The sequence below is a fragment of the Columba livia genome, chromosome 1, assembly GCF_036013475.1.
Source record: "Columba livia isolate bColLiv1 breed racing homer chromosome 1, bColLiv1.pat.W.v2, whole genome shotgun sequence".
NCBI lineage: Eukaryota > Metazoa > Chordata > Aves > Columbiformes > Columbidae > Columba > Columba livia.
Window position 1 is genome coordinate 12517306 of NC_088602.1, and position 14139 is coordinate 12531444.

The following is a 14139-nucleotide window of genomic DNA, read 5'->3' on the forward strand; positions in this document are numbered from 1 at the left end:
GGGACTGTCCCGCTGCCAGGGGACAGGACGTGAAGTAATGATTCATGGGGTCTTTGACATTCAGGCCAGAAATATTTCCTGCTGTGCTTCAGTGTGCTGTAGCATCACGTTCTTCCTTGCTTGGCCTGTATTTAAGCAGTAGCTTAAGCTGTTTATGGACATTTTTTCTCTTCTTGAAATGACTCTGCTCTCTTCAGTCATTGATCACTTCATAACTCACGGCACTGAGTTTGACCAGGTGTGTCTTTACAAGAATGTATCTGATGCAATTAGGGATGTACATGTGAAAGGAGTGATGTACAAATGGATAGAAAAAGATCTGGAACAGTATATTCTGCATGGGGGATGAAATCTACGCTGTGCGGAACCGCCTGGTGAACCACAAGAAGAAACTCTTGCTCATTCCCAAATTCCTTCCCCAAAGTCTTCTGAAGGTTAACGTGTACCAAGTGCCTTAAAATATTTGGATGAGAAAGGGCTGTAGAAGAATACAGGATTATTGAAGCATTTTCATCACAATTTATAGTTTGATTTCTTAAAATAAAACCACTTTAGCTGTGCTCACAGCCTCCCTTAAGTGAGAGCTAGAGGGGGATGCCACAGAACAACGTTTCAGCAAACAGCTTAAAGACCTAAGTTATACTAATGTTACTTTTCCTTCCTTTAAAAAGAAATTAAAAAGCAAGGGCTGTATGCAAAATCACCTTTTTATTGCCACTTTATACAGATTTAAATATTGAACATTCAGATGAACAACTACCTGTATTTATGTAGTTTGTTGCCACCAGAGACTGGTAGAATTTCCCTTTCCAACCTCTGCAAGATTCCTTCTGGTGGATCCTGAACACTTTGCATGTTGGCATCTCACAGCAAAAAGAACATTCTTTTTGAGTGAACTATATAGTGTTTAATGAAAAACTCATTACACAATGTAGGCTTTCACAATATGTCACATTTCTTTGCAAAATAATTTGAAGATTCCAAGTAAGACTTCTCTCTTTTATTCAAAAAATAAATATATCCTTTCTGAATCAAAGCACTTCATATGACATTAAGTACAAAGAAGAAACGTACTTCTTTGGAAGTTCTGAAACAGACATACAAGAGCTCATGGGAGCAACATTATCCGTAACAGTGATAAAAGCTGAAAGCTGATTTTTTTACAAATTTGTAGCAGAACACAATTTCCTTTTACAATATAGAGCTTCAAACAGATTTAAGAAAAACACCATTTGAAAAGTCTGAAAGGCACATGAACTGGACCATAAAACGTACTGGCACATTCACTAATACGTTTTATGTTACATTCTTAAAGAGAATCTGCGGGACCCTAACCAAGAGAAGACTGAAAATACCAGCAAGTTCCTTTGTAAAGTACTAGGAGAGCGGCACAGAGTTCCTTTTGGCTCTTGATAAAATTATTAATACCCCAAAGCCAGAAAGTCTGAAAAGCTGCATCATTCGGTTGTATTTGGACGAGTTGCTACATAAACAAACACAACAATGAGCACAACTACAACAGCCAGCGTGGGAAGCACCACCGTGGTGATCTGTTGCCGGGCCTCTTGCATCGCCTGTTTTCTCTCCTTTTTATCTTTCGAGGTCTCTTTCTTGGGTTTTCCTCTTAGCTGCCTCATCCTCCTCTTCAGGTCTTTTGTTCACCAGAATGGGGGAGCGAAGGGAGGTGAGCAGCAGAAAACAGTCCAAGGTCTTTTGAAATAAGAAGTGAACTCCTCCTTCAAGTGGTTGCCTGTGCAAGCAACTGCAAGAGAAGGAGAAATAAAATTCTTCTGAGTAAAATCTACACATATTCCAGTTATTAAAACCATTTGCAGCTCCACTTGGTAAATCTTTTATCCAACTGGAACCAATATACGCAGCTTCTTTCAAGGAAGCTGAATCGCAGTGTGCTCGCTCGGCTCCTCAACACCACTTTCCCCATAAAAACCCTGGCAGTTCATCACGGTGCGTGTTTGCCCAGGAGCACTGAACTCGCGCTCTGTTAAGCCAGAAACAAAGCCCAGCACCATCTATTTTATCCTCTAAGGCAAACAAGATAACACAGCTAAATACTTAATGAAAATAATGTGAGTTAGCCTAGTCTCAGCACAGGGTACCAGCTGCCCCCTCTAACAGCAGCCCCGATGATGTGGTTGGACTCGATGGTCTTAAGAGTCTCTTCCAACCAACCTGACTCTCTGATTCCAGGAAAGGTCTGCGGTTCCCCACAAACCTGCTGAAGGAGGAAGGGCGAGCACACTCCTCGCCATAAGGAAAACCATTCCGTGTTTATCGGCCTCACCAGGTGTTTATTGCACTAAAGGATACTCTAATAGGAAGAAATGTGGGGAAAGAGCTGCTCAACTTACACTTCTGGTTCTGCTGCCACAGAACAAACCCTAAATCATAACATGACTCAATGTTGTCACTCTTATTACAGCTGTCAAATGAAAAAGATCCCCACCACAACCAGCATGGTCGCAAATCACCGCTGTAGACAAGCAGGCGTTCGTAAGGTCGTTGCTCAGAAGGATCTACCAGACCAAAAGCAGATCTAGAAAGTGAGATTAACAAAAGCACTGCACAGCACAAAAGCCTCTCTGAAGTAAGGAGAATTAGTAATTGCTTAGTACTTCCATACCCTGAGTTGCCTACAGCCGTGTCACTCATCCACTGTGTTGGGGGAGGACACCAACTCTTTGGTTACTTTGCTCTTTGCTACATCCCCCATTTCTGCAGTGGCACAATCGCTGGGTGTTGCTTTTTCCATGCGAGAGACAGAACCTGACACACCAATGTGATGTTCACAGAGTTCACTTTATTGTTGGACCGGGCTGCATGTACTGTCCACGTGCTCTGCACACGCGTGTCCGGCGATTGCTCACTCACTGTTACCTTCTAATGAGGCTCCTTTCATTTCTTTTGTCTCTGGCTTCAGCTTTCGGCCAGGCTGGTGACAACCCCATCCTCCCGAGGGAGGGGGAGGACTGTGCCACTACAGCTGGGTACAGGTCAGATCTACCTCAGCACAAATTTGGAGGGTAACAATTACTGGAGTCAAATATTGAGTTGAATTGAAAGTAAACTATGAACTGATGCTTTTCCATCATTCCCTTACTGCCTGCTGGGAATCCCACCCAGCCAGTTAGGCTGGTGAGATACCGCATCAGGTAGGGGAAAATGCAGAGTAACTCTACTAACTGGGGCTTGTGGAAGTGACCAGACTATCAGAGCAACCACATGGGAAACCAACAGCAAATCAATGTGTCAGTATTTCTGTCTTTACATGGTCCATCCCGGATACAATCTTAAAATCAAACAAACCAACCAACCACCAAGCGAGATGGGTTCTCTGTGTTCAGCTGGATTCACCAATTCCGCATCCCATGCACACACACCTTTCAAGAAGTTTTTCTTCTGATGCTAAGCTCTGAAAATTCAACATGGACTCTGAGGCAATCACTTCATTTCAATTTTGATGAAGCATAAAAGGCCAATTTTGGTGACTGGGATGATTTTCCAAAGAGGAAACAATAAAGTTCAAGTCTCAGAAAGAAACAATTGCTTCTGCAAGCTGCAGCGCTAGAATCAAAATGCTTAACTGATTTATAGAGACCAGAAGTTGTCAGTGAACTTCATAATGAGGAGGTAAATAGGAACTGGATGGAGCAACAACACACAACACCCTGTTCCAGTCTTTTAATCAAATGGGACTATTTCATTTCTAATCTTCCGTAACTATTTCTTCTTAGCAAATCATAGAACGACCTAAGTTGGAATGGACCCACAAGGATCATTGAGTCCAAATCCTCACCTCTTAGTGATTCAGAGCAGAGTCTTGGGTGTTCTGCCTCCTGCAAGCTACAGGTTTCTGCTTTGGTTTTATTGCTATCACTTCTCTAACTCTTGAAAAAGAAATCTCTGTCTTACCCTTTCCATTTTCGTTTCTACTCTGGCCACAAGCTTTATTAACCAACTCTAGAAAAACTACTACACAAAGTAAAGTTTTACGTTTGCCCTTAGGGATCATTAGAGATCCAGAGCATTTCAGGCTATAGTATTTTCATACTGTTTTGTCTGCACTGTTGATGTACATCAATACGTTTGGTGTCTGGATTGCCAACAAGGCCCAAGAAGTGACGGACAGTAAAAGCCTTTGGGACTTTCTGTGTGCCGTAGTAACAAACGGGAGTTGCCATGAAACCAATCCCTCTAACAAAACATGCATGTCTTGCTCCACGCAGCATCACTTGCTACCCAGACATTAAAAACATCAGGATGTTTTTTTTATATCTCTTTTGAATGAATATTTCATTCTGAAGCAAAATTATAACAAGTTAACTACATACACTAGCTGACAACTGACGACTTAGAACAGAAAGCCTTCCCGCAAATGTCAGCAGCACTTGAATCGCAAGCTGGTGCTCTCTGGTTTGGGAACCTGGCGTCAATCTCCAAATATGTTTCCAGTAGCTTGGGCCACTTGGCTTTGCTTGTGGCTGAGATGGACTTGGACAGAAACCGGCCCACAGTTTTCGGAGAGATGAGCCTTAGGGTTCATCTTAACTGAACCATGAAATGGAAGCGGTGAATCTCTGCAAACCGCTGCCAGGCCCCGGCTGCCGCTGTGTGCCCGGAGGTGACAGCCAGCGTGAGACGGCGGCTGCAAGAGACAACGCTGCCCACGGGAAAGCTCCGGCATGTTGGACATGCTGCTGTGTTCGTGTTGGTACAAAACAGCTTTTAAGAACCACCACTCAGCTGCTTAAGATGAAATTCTGTGGCCTGTGTTGTGCAAGTGGAGTAAGCAAGTCACAGGCATCCCCTTCCACTGCCGAGCCCCGCACGGGCCAGCCAGGGGCTGCGCTGGAAGGCAGGAGATACCGACAGGTACGGAAAGGAAAAAACATACACAAAGTGCAGCGCGTCAGGGCCAGGATTACAACCTTCGGGTCTAGTTCCTTGTGGGGACAGCCCACAAGAACAAATTATCTCACGTTACTGGGCTGCATCCTCCTAAAGCCAGCGATCACCCTGCCTGTGGGCTGGGAAGGCTGAACTGGAGCAAAGGGAGGAAGGAAATAACATAGCGTTGGGATGGGTGTAATTAACAGCCTAGTTAGCACTGCCCATTTAACACCTCTTGGAGCAAGCCACTATCAGAAGGGCAATGAGAAAGGGATGTCCCACAGGTACTCAAACCTTATGGGAACTCCAGCCTTAGTGACCAGCAAACCTCAGAGTGCCAGAGAACTGGAAACTCACCTTTTCTCCTTAAATGAAACCAAGAGCCTCCTTTCCCTTCCTGGTCTCCCCCGCACAGGAGAGGACTCGCTGTCATGGACCATGTGCATTGTCCTACAGCTACTTCCCATTCTGATGAACTGCTCAACCTGGCCCCAGCATCTGGTGAGGCTGGAAACAACCACCAGACTGGTTCAACTGCTGCTTCTCCTGGAAACTCAGCAACTCCCTCAGCTGGGACATTTGTAGGAACAGCACAGAAGGCACTAACAGAGTGGAATATTCATGGTCCACAACAGTCTGGCACCAGCCAGAGCCCCATAACTTCAGCTTCCTTTGATGCATTTCACAATTTAAAATTTGACAATGAAATTGCATGGGGTGATGAAGGTCTGATTGTTGGGTTTTTTCCCCCTTTAAAATTCACTACAGCAAAGTTTCACCCAAAAGCAGGAACCTGCGTGCTCGAAAGAAACCATCTCAATTGCCAAGTCAAGAAAATGAGCGTTGGCTTGATACCGTTGTTTGATACACACCGAAAAGCTAAGGTTTCCAGCAGAACCAAATATTCAAAAGTACAACATAGAGAAGACAAACCTAAAGCTATCGTTCTTCAACATAATACAAATTCACAAGTTTAGTACCCTGGTTTGACATGTAGAGCCATTACATTCCTTCTTGCCCATCATCCGAATAGCTTTGTATATATAAAAGTGCTCTTCTTTCCAGCTTCTGGGTAAAGTTACTCTGAATTGTTTTGCAGAGCCAAGCTCAACACCTGAGAGCATCAATCACTGCACTTGCTGAAGTCACTCCCACCAATGCTGAAGTATTTTCCAGCATCTTAAAGCAAGTCAGTTACAGTTAAGCGAGTGCAATTTTGTACCAGAAGGCTGTTGTGAAACTTGTGGGGACTGCTAGCCTTCAAAACATAGCAACAATCTTCCAATGAGGATTTATGGCAATCCACTGTCTCCCTATTGCTGTGAGCCAGGACCGGCTGCACCAGCGCTTGCTGAGTTTTGCAATTCTGCGTCTCCTTCTACGTGCAACACGTGCATGAAACATCTCATCTGCACTAAGTGCAACCACACGTCTAGACATCTAAAGAACTTATCACCAACCTTACAGCATGAATGTATTAGCCACGTTAAGCTGAATAATTTTTCTGCAAATCCAAAATTACGAGTGTTTGCAAGCCAATTTGGATTAACCCGGCCTCATGATCCTGCTACTGACGCTGTAACATTTTGGAAGAGCAAAACATCTTGCAATTCAAACAAACAATCTGACAAGAATTAATTTTTATCATTTAAAATGTCCCCTAGGGCCATGGATGTTACTGAGACATTACAAATAAAACCAAACAACAAACCAGCAGACAATGGGGACACGCTGTATTCAAACTGCCTGCCAGCAGTAGGGAAAAGGACACAAGACACCAAAGCAGACAATATTCTTCGCATTATTTTAGCATTAAAAAGCGCCAGAACCAGCAGTTCCCAGTCACTGGGACACACCAGCATGAGAGTAAGGAAGAACTAAAACCAACAAGCTTATCAATTTGTTACTTATCATTGCTACTGGAGTGATGACCTGAGGGTAGTGCAGCCGGAGCTGCTGTACAAGGGCTGGAAGAAGAGTCCAGGAGATGGAAAGAGGAGGCGATGGGGACCCAGGAACAATAGGAGCCTTGGTCAGCAGGGAACCAGCACTCAGCACGGAGCTGTCCTGGAAACAGGAGCAAGTTCTGCTCGCGTGGTCCCAGCAGAACAGACACAGCGGCTCCGCAGGGTCTCCTGCGCGTGAGGTTTTAACCCTCCCTGACCTCGCCCAACTCGCACTTGAGCAGGGCTGAGCGGGTGGCCGCCGCAGGGACACGGCAGCTCCCGACAGAGCAGAGGAACCCATGTGCTGCCCCAGCCAGCACCAACCAGCTGGCTGAAGTAATCCTCTTCTCACTACTAACCTTCGCTTAAGTGGAGTCTAAGCAAGAGATACTCGTTACTTCCTACCTTTGAAGCCATGCAAATGGGGGGTTTTGTTTGTTTGATTTTCTTTAAATTGAACTGCATGTAATACAGTAACACAAACTCTAGGTACTATTTAATAAAGGGCACGACTTGTTTTAGGCTACCCCATAGAACATAATTTTTTTGTTGTTTTCAATCATTATTGATCAACTGATTTTACCTCAAGGTGAAATATCACATTTTGGACAGGAAATTTTCTTTCCTGCAGCTTGAATTTCTGGCCATTGCCAGAATAGCATCAGCAGGGTCACCATTTTCGAAGGTGACACAGCCAGCTTCGAAACCGACCTAAATGGGAATTTGAAAAAGTATTTCACTAGGAGCTTGGGGCAGATTTACAAAGAGCAACACTTGTGCACGGAGCTCTGGTTGGTGTCTGCAGAGCCCTCAGTTCCGCACGCAGCCTTTCCATCCAACGGGCCCAACTCTGTCACTTGGTTTTTATCTTTTATCAGTTTTGGCAGGTCTAGGAGGCAAAAATAATAATTGTCACATCTTTTAATCCCATTGGGTGGCTGCTACGGGGCAGGATTTGCAGGAGCACTTAGACCAGTTCGCAACCAATGCGGAGACGGAAGCTGAATCCGCTCCTGTGTTTGTTTCAAACGCATCAGGCACCTAATGCCCTGCAAACCTGGCTCTGAGGAAGGGGCTTCTGAACAAAAATAAAGGGAAAAACAAAAGCTTGATTGTAGCAGCTCTTATGCAACCGCAGTAGTGATTGTCCAGCGCTATTTCCATCACATTCTAGCACAATTATTACACTCCATTTTAAATGCTAAATGCAAAATGACAGTAAAAAAAATCTTCATTATTTGACAGGCCCTAAAAGAGCAAAATGTTCTGTGTAATCACTTGTGTGGGTGACAAAGATGGATAGAGCAGAGATTTGCCAATTTGACTCAGAGAGCCGTACCCTAAAGAGCAAGCCTGCCCAGAGGATTAACAAACCACTTTAATCCCAGCCACATCCTCCCCTAACCCTCCCCAGCCAACCCACTTCCAGCAACACAAAACAGCCCCATGATGAAGGGAACATCCCAGCTGCAGGACAGTCCCTTTTGGTACCGAAACACAGGTCTGTGCAACCACTAACATGGAGAAATGATTATTGCCTGTTTAAAAAAGAAAACTTCATTTGTACAAGCCGTCCCCCTAAGGAAACAGGAGCAACCCAAGCGAGCAAGGACCCGGCAGGAGCAGCCACACAAATAACTTTGGCCTGTGCCTTGCCAAATGCTCTGGGTCACCCAGCCCATTGCTTTTAGAGTTGCACAGCAGAGTTGGTGCACAGCTGAAGAGAATGCTTGCAACGCTAAACTGGAGATCTCCATGTCTCAGTGGCGCTATCTGTGGTGATTTCAGTGTGCTAGAAAAGAAAAAAGAGCATTAAGAGAAGATTTTTTGGTCTGTGAAAAATGGATTTTCATGTTACATGAGGCTAATTCTTAATATCATAAAAAATTACCTCAGTCTATTTGACTGTAGCAAGGCATGATGATTTGCAAATCAAAACAACCCTGTTTTCAAGGGTAAAAGCTTTTAATTACACACATAACAATATAGAACTATTAAGATGCTGTTTGGAGTCACTTTAACATTATTTTTGAGTGAGGGGTGCTGGGTTTTTTTCTAAATTACAGACCTAAATCTGAATTGACATCACATTTAATGTAAATGCAGCTTTGAGAGTCTCCAAACTACTCACAGCATATGAAAAATGAAAGCCAGCGCTGAACGCTGCCAGAAAGTCAGAGAGAGCAAGGCCGCCAAAGCAAAAAGCTATTTCAGTACGATTTTCACAACTCTGAGGACTTGGCTACAGTGAGTAATCTATAAGAGAAACAAAAAGCCACGGACCTCCGCATCTGGATGGGTTTTGTTCAACGGAGATGAGGCGACCGTATTTTTGGCGCATACGGCGTCGCAGTGCCATCCTATCTGCCCTGAACGCAAAGAAACGTAACAGGCTTCAATTTAAAAAAACAGAAAAAGGCAAGTCCTTCTGCTCCATGAACAGGTGAACAAATAACCCGTGTTCTTCTTTGCAGATACAGAACCAGCATCAAGACAACTCCTGCAACAGGCAGTCCAGGGAAGAAATACAACTAATGTTTACTGAAAACACAAGAAAAACAAGCACGTAATTTCTGTCACTGCATGAATTCAGTTCCTAGGGGAGGCTGTAAAAGAAGCGCTTGACATTCTCCAACTACGGATGATCTTGCAAGTAAATGCAGTAAAGCACAACACCTGGCATATGACTTGGTATTATGTGTTTGCTCAGCTGTTTTCCTAAAAAGTAATTTTCTCAGCTGTTCCCAACAAGACTCCTCTGGATACAAACCATTTATCTTTCCAGTGTGTTTGCAGAAATTCAGTCAGTTTCTGAATAACGATGCTAAACAAATAAATAAAAATAAACAAGTGGCGGGTGTCGGAACTCCTCGAAATTCACGTGCTGCTCTTCCAGACCAACACCACGCGTTTGGCATTTGAAAGAATGCGCATCAATTGGAACCTGGTGTAAAAATAACATTTCTGCTTTCCGGTACAGCTGCATCAGGATCACAAGCCCACTGAGCCCCGGGCTGTCACTGCTAACTCACTGTCACCTGAGGGTCACAGCGCTGATGATGACCGAGATGGGAAACACACTTCTCCTGAGATCCAGCGTGTGGTCTGCTTGTTACTTTTCCTATTCAAACTACCAGGTTCCCAACACGGTCACTCCATGAGACGGCATCGCTAGGAACGTGTTTGAAACACACCCCCGAGACACAGTTTTGTAATGCAAACGGGAGAACTGAGGGACCGTCACTGCTCTTCATTATAATTCTACTGTCATTAAAACTTTGGCACTGAAAATTCAAGTCCAGGCTAAAACTTGGCAGGCAAAAAAACCCATGCCCACAGCAGGAATGGATTGGTAAATCTCAAACAACAGAAAACACAAAGGCAAGAGATGAGCCCGAGGTGGCAGGAGCATGTGCGTATCTGCACATGTGTGCACTGGAGAGGGGAATGGCGGCGACTGACCAACAGAAAAGCTGGAAGGAAAGCTCCCTGGGTGCCAGGGCAACATCTGGAAGCATCATCTGTACTCCCTGACCACAAGGTAATCTGTACATGCTGGACTCGAACAACTTGTGAAACAGTTTGTTTCTTCAGGAGGCGCAAAGGGAAACTTCCCTCTTCTGGCTCAAGATACAGAACTACCTGTAACAGGAGAAAATAAGATTGTGTGCCTGGCTGCCTGAAATCCTCTTGAGACTGTCATGCGGGGGAAAATGGACAACACCAACAGTGGCATTTACCATTTTATAAAATAAAAGAACCTGGAGGTATTCGCAGCTGTAAAGCAAGCTGGACACAACGCCAGAGCACGCTGCACCAGGGCTTCACATCTCAGACTCAGCCCCTTCAGGGCTTGTCCGAAGTTCTGTTTTTTCGAGCTTTTCTTGGCACGGATGGGTTTCCAGCAGGAGGCTGAGGAAAGGCTGCTGGCACCGGGCCCGGCTCCCCGCTGGTACCCGTGCCAGGGCAGGCCTGTGTGACACTGCAGAGTAACCAAATCACCCAGAAATCGACCCAAATACAGTCACTGAGGTGGGTGCCTGTGATACTCCCTTCCTTACTTGTTTTCCAAGCGGGGCAGGTGGTTTCAAGCCTCTGCAGCGCTGCGGCTTGGCAGATTTCATTCCCGTCTACACACTCTCATTTGATCCAGGTAATCAAGTTATCAATGAATGAAATAAAAGCCTCCACCTTACACTGGAACGGCACCACAGGTTTAGACTAGAGTTAGAAAACCTGAGCCTTTCCCAAATTCCTTTCAAATTACAGAAAGGTTCTCACATCAGCATGACAACAATGCAATCAGGACACCTTTTTTCATGGGGGAAGTGAAGATAAGAACTGAGACTTGCGACACAGGATGGGTGGGGAGAGTTTTTCTTCCTATCGCTGGTCTCATTAAAACCTCGTTCTGTTTACTTCCTAGCTTAAACCTGAAGTCTTACTGCATTTCACTAAACAATCCCACATTATAATAAAGCAGCAGGCTCTCCTGCCATGACTGATCGACTCTGCAATTATTTAAGGAGAAGGCACATAATTACATGCAGCTGGATTAGGCTGATCAAATCCCCGTTAGCGTCTGTCAATATACACATAAGACAACAGTGTGACATTAGTGTAAACTAATTTAAATGCAGAAAGTTTAATTAAGATTTAATAAATTACATGGACAGAAAGAAAAAATGTTTTGCAGCCTATCTAAAGGGAGTTTCCCAGCAAAGCCACTCTCTAAATACAAGCCTGGTTTTGCCTAATCAGTTCTGCAGCACTGGTTCTTGCACCTCCTATGTATGTACTCCGGTTTACAGTCCCATTGCCAGGAATTTCCACCAGCTCAAAAACTCAGAAGCAAAAGCAGATGCTACAGAGCCGTGTGTGTAATGAAGGCAATTAGGAGCAAGCCCGGGAGGTCAGAGAAGGATGTTTCAGAAGTTCCTCTACAACGTTCAGCAAACAGCTATCGATCAGTCCCGTACTTCAACCACTGTAAGTACAAGTGACCTCCTTTTTAAAGCACTTATCAAGACCAAAATATTACATCTCCCTACGTAACAGTACTCATATGCTCCCTTCTCATTTATTCCTGTACAGCCTTCCTTTCCACTCGGGTTGTTTTTAAAGCAATCTGCTATCCTTGCAGCGCTCTCAAAGTCACCCATGATGTGCATTAACCCTGATAACCTCAGCACAAGACACCAGTTTCACTCCCTGAGGAGCAGCTCCAAACTTTTCCAAGGGTGGTCACGCTCATGCCCTGCCTAAGGCGTCTTTCTCATGCAACGCGTGAGAACGTGGATGCAATTCAGTTCTGAACCACAGGTAAAAATCAATGCAATGGGTGGTAACAGCAAACAAGCCACTTCAGCTCACACAAGCCACACGTGCGGTGCCAGGGAGATCCAGGTGTGGGTGACCGGGACTCATTCTTCACACACATTCCCTTTCCCCCTTCACTCCATGATGATGACTCTGTTCTGCGTGTGTTACCACCATTTCTAACCTCGGTCCCTTCACTGTTTGTACATCAGGTGTTTTCCAAGAGAGGAACTCAGTCCAGAAGGGTGAGGGAGAGACACGGTGACACCGCAGACTCCTACTCCAACCAGCAACCGGCTGGTGTTTCGCTGCATTGAAAAGTAGGATCTTGGATCTCACGCCGAGCAATTCGCTGCTCCCCAAAGCGGTGACTGAAAGGCTGAGGGAGCTGGGTCTCTTCAGCCTGGAGGAGACTGAGGGGTGACCTTATTAATGTTCATGAATATGTAAAGGGTGATAGTCACGAGGATGGAGCCAGGCTCTTCTCAGTGACAACCAATGGTAGGACAAGGGGCAATGGGTACAAACTGGAACACAGGAGGTTCCACTTAAATATGAGAAGAAACTTCTTCTCAGTGAGGGTGACAGACACTGGAACAGGCTGCCCAGATGGGTTGTGGAGTCTCCTTCTCTGGAGACATTCAAAACCTGCCTGGACACCTTCCTGTGTAACCTCATCTAGGTGTTCCTGCTCCAGCAGGGGGATTGGACTGCATGAGCTTTCGAGGTCCCTTCCAATCCCTGACATTCTGTGATTCTGTGATTTTGCCACACTACAATATCCTAGTATGTTCCCTGCCAAATTAAATCAATTTGAGTATCTCATTAAAGCAAAAAAACACTGCGGATTTTGATTCATTTTTAATAGTCCCTCTGCCAGTTGAGCCCGCTGCTCTGATCTGGTTCACTCGACCATTTGTTGGCTGCTCTGCTCAGCCGCCTCTCTGCAGAGGCCATACAGCGCTTCAAGAATTTTATAAAACGCCGAACGACATACAGGATCCTCACCGAAGCCTTCTCCAAAAAGGCAGCAAAACTTCTGAATGAGCTCATTTCCCAAACATGAACTTTTCCTGCAGAGTTAGTTTTTGGCAGCTGGGGAAAAGGGAAACAAGGAGAAATTTGAGAAACATAAGTGCTCAAAAGGATTACAGTGCAATCTCCTGGAAAATATATTAAAATTCAATACTGTGTTAAAACTGTCCGAAAACATTAAGCCCTCCCCTGTTCAATCACATTCCTCCACAGCTCTCGGTCAATCTTTCCACGCTGGGGACAAATCGCTGTCAGATAACCTTTTCTGAACAAGTCTATCACTTATCCTAGTTTATGTTCCATTTCCTTTGGCTGCACAGCTATTTAAGTCACCCTTCTGAGCCAGAGCCTGTGGTAATTTTTCTTTTCTGTTCCACTGCAATTCTTCAAAGCATCATAAAGGCAAATTTAATAAGCACCTCAATTTGTATTGCTTTCTATTTATAATACTGCAAGCACCTGCTGCTGCTGAGACCTAAGCAGGTATCTTTCTTACTTTGTACAGATTAATTCAGATCAATATTAATAGCTCCATATTTTAGAGCAATTTCAAGAAACACTGCTCCAAGCTGTTGGGTGGGTTGGTTGGTGGTAGTTTGGCTTTTTTCTGTTTTCTTTAGGGCTTGGGAGATTTCTTGTTAGTTTTGTGGTGCAGTTGGTTCTCCCTTCACCTCCCACTTTTATTAAGAAGCAGCTGATCAGCTCTTAAAAATACAACTCGTTTTGCTTCATTGTTCACATCAGCCAAATCTGACAGCAAGTTTTCTGGTGTATTCAGTAGATCTCTCTGGCCAATGCAACAGCAGACATTCAACAACCAAACCACTTCAAGTACCCTGAACCCATAACAATGGAAGTCAAGTCAGCGCTGGGGCCCACGGACAGTTTGGGAACGGCCGGTGTGCAGTGAACGGGTGTTTAAAGACACCTG

At 44.7% G+C, this 14139-nt stretch overlaps 1 non-coding gene across 1 annotated transcript in view; it reads right to left on the bottom strand.

The window, feature by feature from the left end:
* Nucleotides 1-689: 689 nt before the first annotated feature.
* LOC102083974 (uncharacterized) overlaps nucleotides 690-14139 on the bottom strand; it is a 30477-nt gene continuing 17027 nt past the window's right edge. The window contains exon 2 of the transcript XR_010467511.1: nucleotides 690-1762. This is a non-coding gene — a transcript (uncharacterized LOC102083974). The remainder of the gene's footprint in view (nucleotides 1763-14139) is intronic.